At 44.0% G+C, this 16,801-nt stretch overlaps 1 protein-coding gene across 2 annotated transcripts in view; it reads left to right on the top strand.

Annotated features, from left to right (window-relative positions):
- The window catches only part of NRG1 (neuregulin 1), a 688,020-nt gene that overhangs the window by 354,216 nt on the left and 317,003 nt on the right, over nt 1–16,801 (top strand). The gene's annotated exons all lie outside the window — the stretch shown is intronic.

A 16,801-nucleotide genomic window follows, 5' to 3' on the forward strand; every position in this document is an offset into this window, starting at 1 on the left:
CCATATACACCCCCTATACACCCCATATACACCCCCTATACACCCCATATACACCCATATACACCCATATACACCCCCATATACACCCCATATACACCCCATATACACCCCATATACACCCCCTATACACCCCCTATACACCGCCTATACACCCCATATACACCCCATATACACCCCCATACTCAGGAACATATTTATAAAAAGTACACCAAACATTGCTAAAAAACGCTGACATACTAGTAATCAAAACTTACATCGGGCAATATGGCGGCGAAGGCTGCTGAGTAGAACCGGCTGCCGCCGGCGCAGGTCGGACCAGCGCCGCTCAACCTGGCCCAGGCTTCTGCGGACGCCGGTTGTGGAAAATATCAGGCGGCGGGCAGCATTATACGCCCGCCGCTTGTCCGCATTACATACATATGGGCCCCTGGGCCCCAGGTGACGATCCATCACTTCCACCAGGGCCAAAAGCTCAGATGTAGAAAAGGGCCTGGCTCTTGTAGAAGTCATATTGGCAATGGCGCAGTTATTAATTGCAGGTACATATATCACTTTTGGTGCTTGCTGATTGGTCGAAAAAATTGTTTGTTTGGTATTAACTTTATTAATCCCTCTTATATTAACAAACTGGATGCGAATAGAAACTTACGCGGACCGTTCCGATATACACACCACAACCAACAGCATGCATTCAATGAAGAGAGAAGTACTGTATTTACAGTGTGCGGAAAATAATACACGCACCCCGTCTACTCCTAACTACGCTGCTTAAAGGGGGCTCAATACACCAATTGCCATGAAGAGAAATACTGTATATATAGTAAGCGGAAATTAATACACGCAACCGTCTACTTATAACTACGCTGCTTAAAGGGGGCACGATACAGCGATATGCATGGGGAGGAGTACTGTATATACAGTAGGCGGAAAATGATACACGCAACCCTCTACTTATAACTACGCTACTTAAAGGGGGCACAATACACTGTTTTCCATGGAGAGACGTACTGTATATACAGTGTGCGGAAATTAATACACGCAAGCGTCTACTTACAAATACGCTGCTTAAAGGGGCACAATGCAACATGTTGGTGTATGACAATTTCAGACTCATTACATATGTAAGGAAAGCATTATAACGTGATGTTTTGAAATGTGACTCACAAAGCATACACGAACTCCAACAGATACCAGCTGACAACACTCATCATTGGAATGACAGGTGCACACATTTCACGATGTAGCCCACAATGCTCCACAACCTGTGTAGATACATATACGGGTGATTGATCAGGTGCATTGAGACCTGCGTAATTTAAGCGGCAATTATCGGCGGGAAATATCGGCGTAAATTTGCATCTACCTTGCGGGGAAAAATATACGCCCCCTTGTTCGTGGCGGGAGATTAACATATAAATATTCAGTCAGATGCAGCCCACAATTGCTGCAAACATGTCTTACTCTGACGATTCAGCAGCAGAGGACGCTCTGCAGAGAGCACAAGCCGAATCCATGCTTCAAGCATTACAGAAGAGGGAAGAGGAGCGGAGAAGGAGGGCCCAAGAGAGGAGTCGCCTGCAAGATCAAGCGGGCCCCTCAGTAACAGGCCCTGGTGAACCTCCACCAGCTCCACAAGGGCCAAGCAGCCAGCCAGAACAAGAGGTTGCATCTCTCCAAACAGGTGTGACCCAGCAGGTGCATGGTGAGAGAGCTGGGGCCACCAGAAAATGTGCTGCAACATCTAGGGTGATGACTGAGCAGGATACCACCACCAGAAGGAGAAACCCTGCATTTGTAGAGGCCGAAATGCGAATTCTCGTGCCCAGGGCACGCGAATGGATTGAATTGGCAACCAGGAAGCCAGGTGCCAGTGCAAGGAGAAACCTTTGGGACAAGATCACAGAGGAAGTGAACCAGGTGTCACCAGTGGTCAGAACTTGGGACGCGGTGAAGAAAAGGTTAGTGTGTTTGTCAGGGCAATCTGTTCAGCAGTCTCCAGCAGGAACTGAGGCCCTTATTCTAGTTCACTCTTTCTGGCCAAATATTTCTTAGATGGACAAAACCATGTGCACTGCAGGTGAGGCAGGTGTTACTTGTGCAGAGATAATCAGATTTGGGTGGGGTTTTACACCTGCCTCACCTGCAGTGCACATGGTTTTGTCCATCAAAGAAATATTTGGCCACACATGGCACAAAAGATCACCCACACTAGGAAATGTCACGTAGCTAGGGGTACCACCTAGTCCCTTTAATTCCGGACACATATTAATTACACAGGTTCTGTGGCTGGCTGACTTCAAGACTCCACTTCACCTAATTTTAAACTGCCACAGAACCTGTGTAAGTAACATGTGTCCAGAATTAAAGGGACTAGGTGGTAACCCTACACGTAGCACAGTGGTGCACATATCTCATGGTGATATTTGTATTTTTAAACTTGTAGGTGGACTGACTTCAAAAGTGCCCTGAAGAGGAAGATGACTGACCGGTACAACCACAGCATGTCCATCGGGAGCGGTCCTATGCCTGACCATTTGGAGTTTACCCCCCTGGAGCTGGACTCCTGTGACGTGATCGATGTGGGGGAGATCAGGGGGATCTCCAATATGGACAGTGAGCTCCCGGCGGAGGTCTTTGCTGCTGCTTTTGATGGTAAGTCACAGTAATGCATTGTATTTAGAAAGATATTTTTTATTGCGTATGTGATGGTGACATTGTTTTCAATTCTTATCCTAGCAGAAGCAGAAAGCCAGGATGTACCGGCAGCATCTTCCTCTGCAGAGCCACAGGTGGAGCAAGTGGTCCAGCCTCCACCAAGACGTCGCCCCCAGCCCCAGCCTCAGGAGACATTGAGTGAGAGCCTGTTGGTGACGCTGGACAGGATCGAGCAGCAAGGGGTGGATGCTGCGATCCGTCAGCAGCAGGTGGCGGATTTTCTGGCGGAGTGGAAGGCCACAAACCAGCTGCAGGTTGAGGCGTTGAACCGCATTAATGAAACTCTGGCGGCTGGCATGCTAAGCATTGGCCAACACCTCAGCCGCCAGAATGAACTTATTGCGGAGCAGCTGTCCACCGCCAGGTCCCTAAGGGACAATCCCCCATCTGCTGCCCCACCCCAAGCTGCTCCCCAACCTTCCACCTCGGCTGACCCTCCTGTGGCGACTAGGGGAAGACGCCGAAAGCCAGCTGACCCAAAGGCCCCTGTCCCCAAGGCCCCATCTAAAAGGGGCAAAAAAGGGCCCAAATGAGACCTGGGTCACTTCCTCTGTGGTTGTAGGCCAAAGGTTTAAATTGCACTGGACATCCGCTTCCTGAGTTGCCCATCGATCCATTTGCGTGCCATGGGCATGAAAGTTCGTATTTTGACCTCTACAAATGCAGGTTTTTTTTTTTGGTGGTGTGTATCTTGCTTAGTAGTCACCCTGGTTGTTGCAGTACGTATTCTGGTGTCCCCATTTCTTTCACCATTGCATTTGCAGGGTAACACATGTTTGGAGATATGCAACCTCTTGTTCTGGCTGTTTTATTATTTGTGTGTCTATTTTATTTGTTTTTTTTTTATTTCTCACATTAAAGTGTCAAGCTGTGATGCTGAACAGCAAATAAATTTATTTTACAAATTAAATCTAAATTGTGGTATGTGTCATTTCTTGTGTGAAACAAATACTAGATTTATGTGTACTTACTGACCAGGGTATTTTTGAACATTTGTTGAAGTGTGGTGGAAGTTTCCCATGTGTAACCCTCTCCATGGCCATTCCCATGTTCCTATCCAACTTTTCCTTGCTAATTAGTTTGTGTCAGCACATGTGCAGAGCAACTTAATAGGTGAGAAAGCAGTTTGTGTGCAGGTGAGGTAGCTCCTACAGTAGTAGGTAAAAGCAGGTCCAGAACAATGCTTTCCTCATGGAGTGGGTGAGGCAGACAAACAAGGGTGAAAAGGTACATTTGTGTAGGAATTCATATGTGTCCTCCCTAAAAAAAGATGTGTGAATGGGCCAAACATGATAAATTAGCTTGTGAACAAACATGCATAACTTTTAAAATATATATGATTTGACAGTGTCATAAGCAGATGTAGGAATCCTTTGTTAGAGAGATGAGAGTGCAATAATGTGATTGGTGGCATCTTACATCCAGAGTGTAGTGAAATCCAAATCATAGCAGATGAGATAGTGGTACAGGTCATAATTTGGGGTACTATACAAAGATTGTGTTGAAAATAGTGGTCATGTGCTTCAAACATTGCAGAAACATCGTTTGTAGGCAGGGGCTGGCTGGCAACTTTCAGCCTGGGGGGCAAACATAAGACAGTGGCCCCGCTTTTTCTACCAGTGCATGAAATGAGATTAAGTGTTGGCGGCCTGGTTTGCTTAATCAGCAGGAATGGGCTTAGAATGCCGCCTGTAAGAAACCAGCAAGTAGAACACAAAACACTGCATCCTTCTGCGCATGCGTCAGATAAACGCACTCTATGGGCACTGGGAGGAGACCGATTAAATCCCATTCAGTACATATTGCAAAAAGAAGCCCATAGGCTTCTATAACGCAATGCCATTTACAGATGGCAATGCCCACCAAGTCCATGCTCTAGAATGTATCCCATTCAGGAGCTTGGTGTATACGAGAAATGTGGTTGGACCGCTGAATACGGATTTTCAAAGGTTTGGCCACATTTTTGCCTTTGGTGCACACTGCCCCAGTGAGTACACAGAACCCATCTAGTGTAGGAAACAATATATTAAAAAATAAATGAAAAATAATGGAGTCCTATTCATAAGTCCCAAATATAACTGAGCCCTCTATACCCACCGCTACATCACTGACCCCTCTATACCCTACAGTACTGACCCATCTATACCCGACTGACCCCTCTATACCCGCCACTACATTACTGACCCCTCTATACCCGCCACTACACTACTGACCCCTCTCTATCCACTACTACATTACTGACCCCTCTATACCCGCCCCTACACTACTGACCCCTCTATACCCACCACTACATTACTGACCCCTCTATACCTGCCACTACATTACTGACCCCTCTATACCCGCCACTACATTACTGACCCCTCTATGCCCGCCAATACACTACTGACCCCTCTATACCCACCACTACATTACTGACCCCTCTATACCCGCTACTACATTACTGACCCCTCTATACCCACCACTACACTACCGACCCCTCTATACCCACCACTACATTACTGACCCCTCTATACCCGCCACTACACTACTGACCCCTCTATACCCACCACTTCACTACTGACCCCTCTATACCCACTACTACATTACTGACCCCTCTATACCCGCCACTACATTACTGACCCCTCTATACCCACCACTACATTACTGACCCCTCTCTATCCACTACTACATTACTGACCCCTCTATACCCGCCACTACATTACTGACCCCTCTATACCCGCCCCTACATTACTGACCCTCTCTATCCACTACTACACTACTGACCCCGCTATACCTGCCACCACACTACATTACTGACCCCTCTATACCCTACATTACATCACTGACCCCTCTATACCCAATACATTACTCTATGAGCTACACTAATTAACTGTGTACACCCTTGTACACAACTGACCCATCTAAACTCACCACTAAAATACATACCCATCTGTACAGAGGGCTAGCGGGTCGCTGCTAATACCATGTTACAGAAGGATGGTATGGGGATTATGGCACCCTCCGCGGTTTGGCGGTCTGGGCTACGGCCCTGCCCGCCCCTTAAATACATGCACAATTAGTTACACACACAAAAACAACAAGCCCCCCCTTCCAACAACAACACTGATGTATTTTTCCTCACACACATATAATAAAGAAAATACCAGCAACCCCCCCTCCCCCCACACACATTATGTATGCAACAGTCACACAGATTTTTACACTCACATGCAAACACATAGTCCCCACACACACACACTAAACAAGATAACTCCCCCACACACACATTATGTATGCAAGTTACAAATATATTATTACACTCACATGCAGATACATAGTACACACACACACACACACACACACACACACACACACTAAACAAGATAACTCCCCCACACACATTATGTATGCAAGTTACACATTTTATTACACTCACATGCAGATACATAGTACACACACACACACACACACACACACCACAAGATAACTCCCTCCCCCCCCCCCACACACACACACACACACACACACACACACATGTATGCAAGTTACACATATATTATTACACTCACATGCAGATACATAGCACACACACACACTGAACAAGTTAACACCCCCCCCCCCCAATGTATAAAACAATGACACAAATTGTTCCACATAAAGTCAGAGACACATTTAATTAAGAAAACAACAGCTCCCACCTAAATATCCCTACAAATGACTCTTTCCACTAAAGCACTCACCAAGGGGGGCAGCAGCTTCTGTACAGGCCGGTGGAGAAGGGAGGGAGCTGCATTCATATCATGCTGCCCGGGAGGAGAGAAGAGTAGGAGGTCGGCACACAGGAGGGGAGGGGCCAGCCTGTATGGGAGCTCAGCTCATTGGTGGCTGGTCCCAGGAGAGGGGCTGGCCCTAGTAATCAAGTCTTGCAGCTGTAGGCTCCGTCCTGGCTGCGCTGTGTGTGTCCCTGAACAGACTGAACGGCTGTCAGAGATATCAGTGCAGCGAGGAGCACACGCTGCAAAGCCTCCCGGACACATGAATGTGCAAGCGCAGCACACACCTGCGGCCCCAAACAGGTACAGTGTGCTGGCCTGGGGGGCAACTGGCACCCTGCCCCCCTGCCCAGCCCGCCACTGTTTGTAGGTGTTAGATGTGGTTTATGTTATTGTATCCTAAATACAAAACCTATGTTAGTATTAGAGTGAACACGTTGACACATGTCGACTTGTGTAGATTGAGTGTGCTACTGCGTAAAGTCTATGAAAGCAGGTAGTGAATGTGTCTGTTTATCAAATACCTACCTTAGCGTATAAAAAGATTCTTACCTTAAATTAAACAAACCTTTAAATGTGGAGAAGTATAGAAACATAAGCTTCCAATGTGTTTGCGTGCTGCATGTGTGGCTTGCAGGCAGTGAAATCATGGTTTGGAGTTAATAGACTGCAGCATTGCTTATTACATTCAGGTGTATGTGTTTAAGTACTAATCAGCGTTAATTAGCCAACTCAGGCGCACGCTGGCAAGCGGTATCTGTAGGAGTGGTTTTAGCTGGCGGTTGGCGGCCGCCTGTTTGGTGTCCGAAACGAACGGTGCCTTAGTCGATCGTGCGGTAGTAGCACCGCTCATTTCTGGTGCACACCCCCGTGTACGCCCATATTTACGCCCATTTTCCCTCATTATTTCGGCCGCTCCCATCAACACGCCCCTATGCCGCCCCATTACCCGTACGCTCGCGTACAGGTTTTTTCGCACGTTGAGACAACGGCCGTAAGCGTTGTGGAGTGTTCGCGCCGGCGCATTAGCGTATTTGCACATGCGCAGATCGTGAAAAACCCCGGGACGTACGCGTACGGCCCGGACGCTCCAAGCAGAATAAGGCCCATTGTGTGCAACTCAGAATCAGACATAAAAAGCCTTTTGTACATTCAAATCTGCTAAAGATTTCTGGCAATGACCCTTACTTCTAATATAAGGGCAGATGTTTATGGCTTGAATAGAGATAAGTGAAAGTATAGAAAGCACCCGCCAATCAACTGTGTTTGGAAAATGATAGCTAGGGGCTGATTGGTTGGTGGTTTATCTCTTTCCACTTTAGTACTATCCAAGGCTTAATGCACCAGCTCCTAAGTATTATATCATTTATTGGCAACATAGGGGCTTAAAGACACAGTAGTTAGCTTTATTGTGTTATGGTTCTGAGTTTGAAAATACTTTTCGGCTTTCAATGTTTTCCCCGTGTTTTTAAAGGTTTTATCTGAGTACTAGGATTTACTCTCTGTGGGGCAGATGTATTAAGACTTAACAAGAGATAAATGCAAGGGTGATAAAGAGAGATAAACGTCCCGCCAATCACCTGCTAGCTGATTTTTTTCAAACACAGCCTGTAACATGGTAGTTAGGAGGTGATTGGCTGGACGTTTATCTCTACTTATCACCCTTGCATTTTTCTCTTGTTAAGGCTTAATACATTTGCCCCATTATCCAAAAACATACTGTACTAGTTCATTGGTTTCTGACAAACTAACTGTATTGTGTCCATGTACAGTAGTAATTATGGGTGAACAGTGTACCCCGAGGATGTGTCTGGCCATTCTAAAGTTTACTAGGATACATATATACTTCTTTAAGTGCCAAGTGAATTTGTAAAAATTGGTGTAATATTGCCAAGGAAACATTTTTATTCATCATAATGACCTGTTATGTTTACCGGTACTCTTTACCTAGAACGGCGCCCATCGCGGTGATCGCGACATCGCGGGCAGTACATAAACGGCCGCGACGCGATGCCCGCGATCACCGCGATTTTCCCATAGGGAACAATGTTAAAAAGCCTGATTGACCGTGATTTTGCATTCAATGCCTCAATGCCCGCGATTTTCACATAGGAATCAATGTTAAATGGGCTACAGAGCCCAAATAGGCAGAATTAACCCTTAAATGTCCCCCCAATTTTTGTACGCCACCCCACGATCCACGCCAACCCGAAGCGTGGCGAGCGCAGCGAGCCCGCGTGGGGCGGCGGTACGCGTCCTCCGACCTTTTCATGCCCTACTATCCACGTCGGCGTGGAGTTGAGAATAGAATAGTGTGGCGAGCGTAGCGAGCCACCGAGCCCGAAGCGTGGCGAGCGCAGCGAGCCCCGCGAGGGGACGCGGATACCTTCACAGGTAAACGCGTCCCCTCGCGGGCTTCACAGGTGTCCGCTTTTCGCCACGGATACCTGTGAAGCCCGCGAGGGGACACGTATAACTGTGAAGGTATCCGCGTCCCCTCGCGGGGCTCGCTGCGCTCGCCACGCTTCGGGCTCGGTGGCTCGCTGCGCTCGCCACACTATTCTATTCTCAACTCCACGCCGACGTGGATGGTAGGGCATGAAAAGGTCGGAGGACGCGTACCGCCGCCCCTCGCGGGCTCGCTGCGCTCGCCACGCTTCGGGTTGGCGTGGATCGTGGGGTGGCGTACAAAAATTGGGGTGACATTTAAGGGTTAATTGTGCCTATTTGGGCTCTGTAGCCCATTTAACATTGATTCCTATGTGAAAATCGCGGGCATTGAGGCATTTTAAAGTAAAATCGCGGTCAATCAGGCTTTTTAACATTGTTCCCTATGGGAAAATCGCGGTGATCGCGGGTACACGATTTTTATGTACCCGCGATTTACCCGCGATGCCCGCGATGACCACGATTTTTTACCCCCGACGCCCGCGATTCTAATCTCGGGCGCCGTTCTAGGTAAAGAGTACCTGTTTACCTTCTATAGGGAATATAATCTTTTTTTACACATTTTTTATTTGAATTTATATAACAAATGTAAGTGATGCTGGCATTTTTAGTGGACACGAAGAAAAATACATGGTGCAGATGCACACTCCATATTATTAATCAATAAAAGAGGTTCTTGGTATATTAATTGGCCAATAAATATTTGCCCACCAACCAGCTTCACGGTGATCTCATTTCTGGTGGGTCCCTAATACTAAGTTTGTATCTGGGGCGCGGAACCCCAAAAAGGTTGGCATAGGCCAGTCACCCCAGGGCAGCACACAAGTGAAAAACTAAGCTAAAAGTGTATTAATAAGAAAGAAGCCGAAGCTGGAGGTTAAAAAGTGAAGTGCTAGAAAGTATAATATATTAGTGGGAAATAAATAGTGCTAAATAAATGTTAGGGTGTGCCACCCTGTAAGCAACTCAGCCACACCAACCCAAGGGGAGCCGCACCCCAAATCCATCCCCAAGACTAGCAATTAATGTCAATTTTAGGTCTTACCTACATTGTGCCTCCAGTTTGCAGTCTGTGGCAACCAGGGACCAAGCTGGTAAAATAATATTCAAATCAGGTGGGTGGGGTGCTACTCTAAGTTGAAGGAGTCCCAACCTTCAGGTGTACAGGTGTACACAATATTAGCTTATGGGGGGGGGGGGGGTCTTAGAGATAGCACCTCATGTATATAGGGTGTGCATTCTAAGATCCCCCCCCCCCATTTTTAGTAGACATTTTTCAGATCTCTTACTGAGATATTGTCACTCAAAGGGTTAACACTCATTATTATTATTATTATTATAATTTTATTTATAAGGCGCCACAAGTGTTTCGCAGCGCCGTACAAAGGAACAATACAGGGAGACAAAGCTTGGCATAACATTGAATAAATAACAAAAATACAGTACAAATAAAGAGCGCCACAGATCAATACACATTACAGCTTAAATGTAAGTAGTGAGGACTCAATCAACATACAACTAGAGGCTAGATGCCAATGATGGAGATGAGTATGCGGACAAAGATGGTCACTGAGTGTTGGAGTATAGGAGAGCTGTGAGTGAAATGTGAAGAGAAGTGGGCTTTGACAACAGGAGGGAAGAGGGCCCAGCTCAGAGGAGCTTACAATCTAGTAGGAAGGGGAGAACTCATTAACTAACGTATTTATGCTAAGAAACAAGAATATACAGTATGTAAGCTTTAAGTGTTCTAAATGTCTATAGACTTTAATGAACCTTACTATACCCTATGAAGGCCTGATTTCAACTCAACCTTCAGGTGAGAGGTGAGGCTGGATATGTTATATAGAGAGCGTCCATTATCATACTGTATACTGAAGTATATGCAGTTGCATAATCGATTTTCAGTCTGGAAAAAGATAATCTTTACAAGACATCCATCCTCACACAGTGGTACCCCATCTGCCCTGCCCCAATGGCGATTACAATCTATATTTATGAACCCATTTTAATGTGAAAAAGACCTCTTTGGTGATGGCAATAACAATATCTGGACTTCTATAAATAGTATTTGGAGATAGAAAATAGCTGATCAATATATAAATAGCTTTATGATGAATGTTTTCTTATCATCAGTTATTTATCCATCCATTTATTGTCCAGGAAGGGTGTTTTAGATTTGCCTGCTTCATTAAATTTGATCATTTATATCAGCAATTTAAATAGAGTAAGACATAAACACGTGATAGGTTTTATTACTAGTGTATATATCTCACATCCAGCGGCAAATGATTTATGTCAGTAATTGCTTATCTGCTGTAAATAATGCTGGGGGAACTTTGATGACTTTGTTAGTAGACAGTGTGCGATATATATGTTTTAAGGACCTATTAGGTAGAAAATTATTTGAGATCATTTTCATAATGCCATAAAGTCCTGGGTGCCTGGCTGTAATTTATCCCTACAAATTAACAGAAATAAACATGAAGCTCAATAAAAGACCTTGCTTTGAGGTCGGAGACTAGAACACGTAGGGTAGAGATGATTCCGTATCCTAAGAAGGAAATGCTTTTTTACGGGTAGGGCAGTAAAGGTATGGAACTCCCTTGCAGAAGAAGTAGTGTGGGCAGACACAATGAAAACATTTAAAATAAGGTTGGAAAAGCATTTATTGAAAAAAACATTCAGGGGTACAGCCTATAAACACCTTTAGCCCAAAGTTAAAACAAAGTAAATTAATTCAAAAAGGGAAATCACAGCTAGACCATCCACTCTAACGGGTCCTGCAAAAAGGTTGAACTTGATGGACGTACATCTCTTTTCAACCTCAACTACTATGTAATGAAATATTTGCTCAATTAAATAAATATTGAATCTATGAAGCTTCAGATACAATACAGCAACAATTTTCAATAACTATTGTAAATATGGACATGCTGAGGTGCATAGGTTTTTATGGCATAACTATCATACTCTCCATATTCCTTGGAGAGTATGCCTCCTGAAGTCATTATTGACTCTTTAAGTTCTAGAGTACAGAATAGGAAGATTCTTTTCAGCAAGTCACAAATATCAAATCTGAATCTGGTCACTGTGTATTTTTTTCCAATATTTAAATATAATATTGCAGTTTAAAAATACCCTGCAGCAACAATATGTACAAATGCTGTATGGTATAAATGTTAAAATCTAAATATTTATTATTTGATGCTTCTAATAAAGTCATCAGGAAAGGTAAATGCACCAAGATTGCTATTGTGGGCCATGCTTCTGTTTCTGTGAAACTGCACATAATGTAGAAACCGAGCAAGTACATTATGCATAGCATAATGGTCCTGATTCAGGTGCATTTGGAGGACGCACTGGAAGTGACAGCGACACACTAGTATCCAAGTGCATAGCCAGAACTTTGTTGGCCCCATAGCAACATTTTGAAGAGGCACCTGTCCCAGTGCTTCTATAGAGACACCTCCCTGCAACAGTCATTCATTGTAAGCCCCATAGTTGTTTCCTATGCCACATTGTAGGGTTGTCAGTACACATTGTGCAACATAGTACCCCCCCCCCCGCCCCCCCATTTAAATGATGAGATACAGTGCTCCAGTTTAACTTTTAAACTTTAAACTTTTTTCCCCCACAGTGATTGGCTTGTGTGTCAGCAGGCAATGAAAGCTGTTGAGAGGCAGGGATATTACATTAAGCTCTGTGATTATGCTATCTCGGGATAGCTTTATTATCACAGGGCTCACTGCTGTGTTTTACACATTTTTTTGTAAATTAGGTCAGATCGCATTTCCCATTACAACAGGCATGTCCAAACTGTGGCCCTCCAGCTGTTGTGGAGAACTGTTTTCTTGTAAACTTCTCTATAAGCCCTTTAATATTTTAAATTGAAACAAAAATAATTTGAGAAGGGTGTTGAAACCTTCTTTTAAGCATTTTATAGCATCAATGTTTGAATAAGACACACATGCAGACTCTGCTGATTAAAATTTGGGTACTTGTTTCATAGCACGGCCACAATCGCGGGCATCGCGGGTAATTTTTAATGGTCTACGATGCGACCTGATTTCACTAGTCAGGGGGGTTTTTGGGGTTCTCTGGCCCATTTAACATTGTTCCCTATGTTGATTTGGTTAAATTGAGGCATTTTACATTGTTCCCTATGGGAAATCGAGGGCATCGCGTCGGTCGCATCGCATGCGATTTTTTAGCCCGCATGCGATGCGACCGACGCGATTTTTTTACCTGCGATGCCCCAGATCAAGATCGTTGTGGCCGTGCTAGGAAACAAGTACCAAATTTGATATGGCATGCCAATATTTAGTGTGCAACCATGGCTGTTTCTGCATATAAATCTCAATGCTACAGTGTTTTCTAGGAAAACACTGCGAGGTAGCATTTTGCATGAAGATGCAGTTGCACACAGAATATAGGCATGCTGAATATAACTTGTAAATCTCTTAATTTACATACACCGTAGAAAATCTGACATCAATAACATTGCAATATGTGCTGGCATAACAATAAAAAAGTATAAAGCCGATAAATGTATTTATGTAAAGTCAGATAAATAAAGATTATATATATATATATATATATATATATATATATATATATAACTTTAACCAACATTTAACAGTAAAATGGGGGGGGGGTTATTATTAACAACCACTGAAACACAAATTTAAATTATAAAGGTGAATATAATATTAATCGTCAAAGGCTGCGTGTGCATCCTGTTAGCATTGTGTTGGGAATAAGATTAGTTTAAATGAAATCACACGCTGGCTGCTACCAAGTCACAGCATGACATGGTGTAACTAGAAGGGCTGTTTAACATGCAGGCAGGTGAGATGTGGACACGGGGGGGGGGGGGGGGTGTTCCAAACTTAATCACCTCGGGGGTTAAAACTGTCCAATTAAGATTTGAATATACTTTGATATACAGGTTGAGTATCCCTTATCCAAATTATTCAGGAAACCATACATTTCAGAAAGTGAAAAGAAATTTCTTGCTAAAAGCACTACTGGGGACATCTGTAACAGCATTACTGAGGACATGATATGTAACTGGCACCAGTGGCGGATTCAGGGGGGGGCACCCGGGCACGTGCCCCCCTGTCATTTATTTTGTAGCTGAGGACCAGGGCTTTCCAACGAGCCCAGCCCCGTGTCTCTAGCCCCCCGGGAACCGGAGATATCGCCTGGCAAACCTGTAACGTTTTTTCCCCATAGGATAATATGGGACCCATCAATTCCGACCCCCACCCGGTTCCGACGGCTGCCAGTTCCCGCCCTGGCATCACAGAAGCTTGTGGTTGATTTCATTCAATTCCAAATCGCTGGGCCTTCAATATGATATCAGGCTGGTCCAAATCGGTTAAACAGTTCCAGAGATATTGCGTGTAAACCGATTTTTTTATTTTTGAAATGTAATTTCATGGCTGTTCATGTTCTTTGAGGGCAGATTACTCTGGAACCAAACGTTCCAGTTTCAGTGGACCAAAATCATTCAAAGCCCACTCAAAAGTTCTTCAATATAATACTTGTCTCATGTAAATGGGTCAGTTGGTTCCGAAGATAAAGGCGGTTAAATGAGATAACTGGTTAAAGGGGGGAGGGTTGGTTTTCTCTCCCCCTCACACCAGAAAATGCAGGGACTAGGCTGGTGTAAAAGGGCCAACCTGGGAATGCATTTTCTGGTGTGAAAGGGGTATTATTTCAAATAGCCGGGACCTGCAGTGCTCTGAATACAGCCAGGCTCTGCCACTGTCAGTGGCTATCACTTCTGCTGTCCCCCATTTACCACGAGCATGTATTCCCCCTTGGCAATGAGCATGTAATCCCACACGGCAATGAGCATGGAACCTCTGGCAATGAGCATGGAACCCTTGGCAATGAGCATGTAGAGAAGCAGCACTTATGGAGCATAATTTTTAATAGGCATTATGGTGTTTGGCATAACACATAATGGACATAATGGCGTGTAACTTAACGTGTAATGGACATTATAGTGTAAATGTTTAATGCGAGCCTTTGGTGGACAATGTCCCTGTTTATGAAGTGTATTGTGAATTTTGGCTTAATCTGTGTGGCATTATGTGAATTCTGGCTCAATCCATGTGGCATTATGTGAATTTTGGTTCAATCCATGTGGCATTATGTGAATTTTGGCTTAATCCATGTGGCATTATGGGAATTTTGGCTCAATCCGTGTTGCATTATGTGAATTTTTTTTCAATCTGTGTGGCATTATGTGAATTTTGGCTCAATCCATGTGGCATTATGTGAATTTTGGCTCAATCCGTATGGCATTTTATGCATTTGGCTCAATCCGTGTGGCATTATGTGAATTTTGACACAATCCATTTGGCATTATGTGAATTTTGGCTCCATCCGTGTGTGTAATTATGTAAATTTTGGCTCAAACCATGTGGCATTATGTGAATTTTGACACAATCCATGTGGCATTATTTGAATTTTGGCTCATTCCATTTGGCATCATGTGTAAGGGGCAAGTATAATGGGGTCTAGTATTTTGCTGCATAATGTGTAGAAGTTGTATATGGTGTTGACACGCCCCCTGTTGAGTGGCCACACACCCTTTTCCGGAGCGCGCCTTCGGCGTGCGCACAACTACATCCTTCACTTTTGTCGCCATGGTGGGCCTGCGTACTTTAAATGCCAGGGCCTATTTTTAATTCCATTCCCACCCTCTCCTGTCGCTCTCTTAGTATGTACACTGGCACCACTAACACCGCCCCTCCCCCACCCAAACACTTTTTTATCATGGTGCCCCCCCTGTCATTTTATCCTGGATCCGCCCCTGACTGGCACTACTGGGGACATCTGTAACAGCACTACTGAGGACATGATATGTAACTGGCACTAAATATGTGCAAAAATTCTTCTGGTCCTGAACATTCTGGATAAGGGATACTCAACCTATATTAATTCATACTTTTGGTGTGACGATAACTTTGAAATCCTAGGATGATTTGTGCACTAATATTGTATATAATAAGTAATATACCATTAAAGCTCCACATTTTTAACAAACACATTTTTATTAATGTTTTTTATTGAATTTGCAGCTCATCTAATTAGGCAAGAGCATTGTACTTAAAATGACATTTTTGGGGTTTTAAAATGATCTATAAAACAACAATAAAAGTGTCAATAAAGTCAAGTTTTTTAAATGTGGAAAACAATAAATCTAAAAAAGTTGTTCTTACTGTTGTTACCACAACAGGTTTCTCATTGTATTGTTTGTTCAAATAATGAAAATGAGAACTATTAAGGACTGTTCATTGTTTTTAATTTATCTCATAAAGCAATCCCATTGATGTAAATCATGTACAAGGACAGAGATTTTTAATACTTAAATATTTAAAACTTTTGTAAATTTAGGTATTTGACATCATTTTAGAAAGCTTTCTACAGGTCAATACCAGTAGGTGCTGCTGCTCTGGATGTGCTACATGATGGGTTTGAACTGGCTGAAGCCTTCATTTGTTTTTAGTAGCTCCATAACAGAAAGCGTGTACATTTGACCTGTTGTAGTTAATAGATTCACCTTACACAGAACATCTGCTGTAGTAATCCATAAAACGTCCTTGAGTATGAAAAGATGGTGATGGACCAGCTGGATAGAGGGATGTGACTTTCAACATGATTTTGTCTTGTAAGTGATTACAGCTGTAAAAATACAGGCATTCTCACACAAAGCCCTGCAACTCTGGCTTCTCGCGGGATATTTCATTTAGCCCTTACATTTGTTTGTCCTCATTCTTAATGCAACAACAAAATGGGAGAATTGTATTTTGAGCACTGGCCCAATGATAGTTCTGGGCCTCATGCTGCAGGACAAATCAGTAGGTCTCAGC

The sequence above is a fragment of the Crinia signifera genome, chromosome 1 (genome assembly GCF_055691185.1).
Source record: "Crinia signifera chromosome 1, ASM5569118v1, whole genome shotgun sequence".
Classification (NCBI taxonomy): domain Eukaryota; kingdom Metazoa; phylum Chordata; class Amphibia; order Anura; family Myobatrachidae; genus Crinia; species Crinia signifera.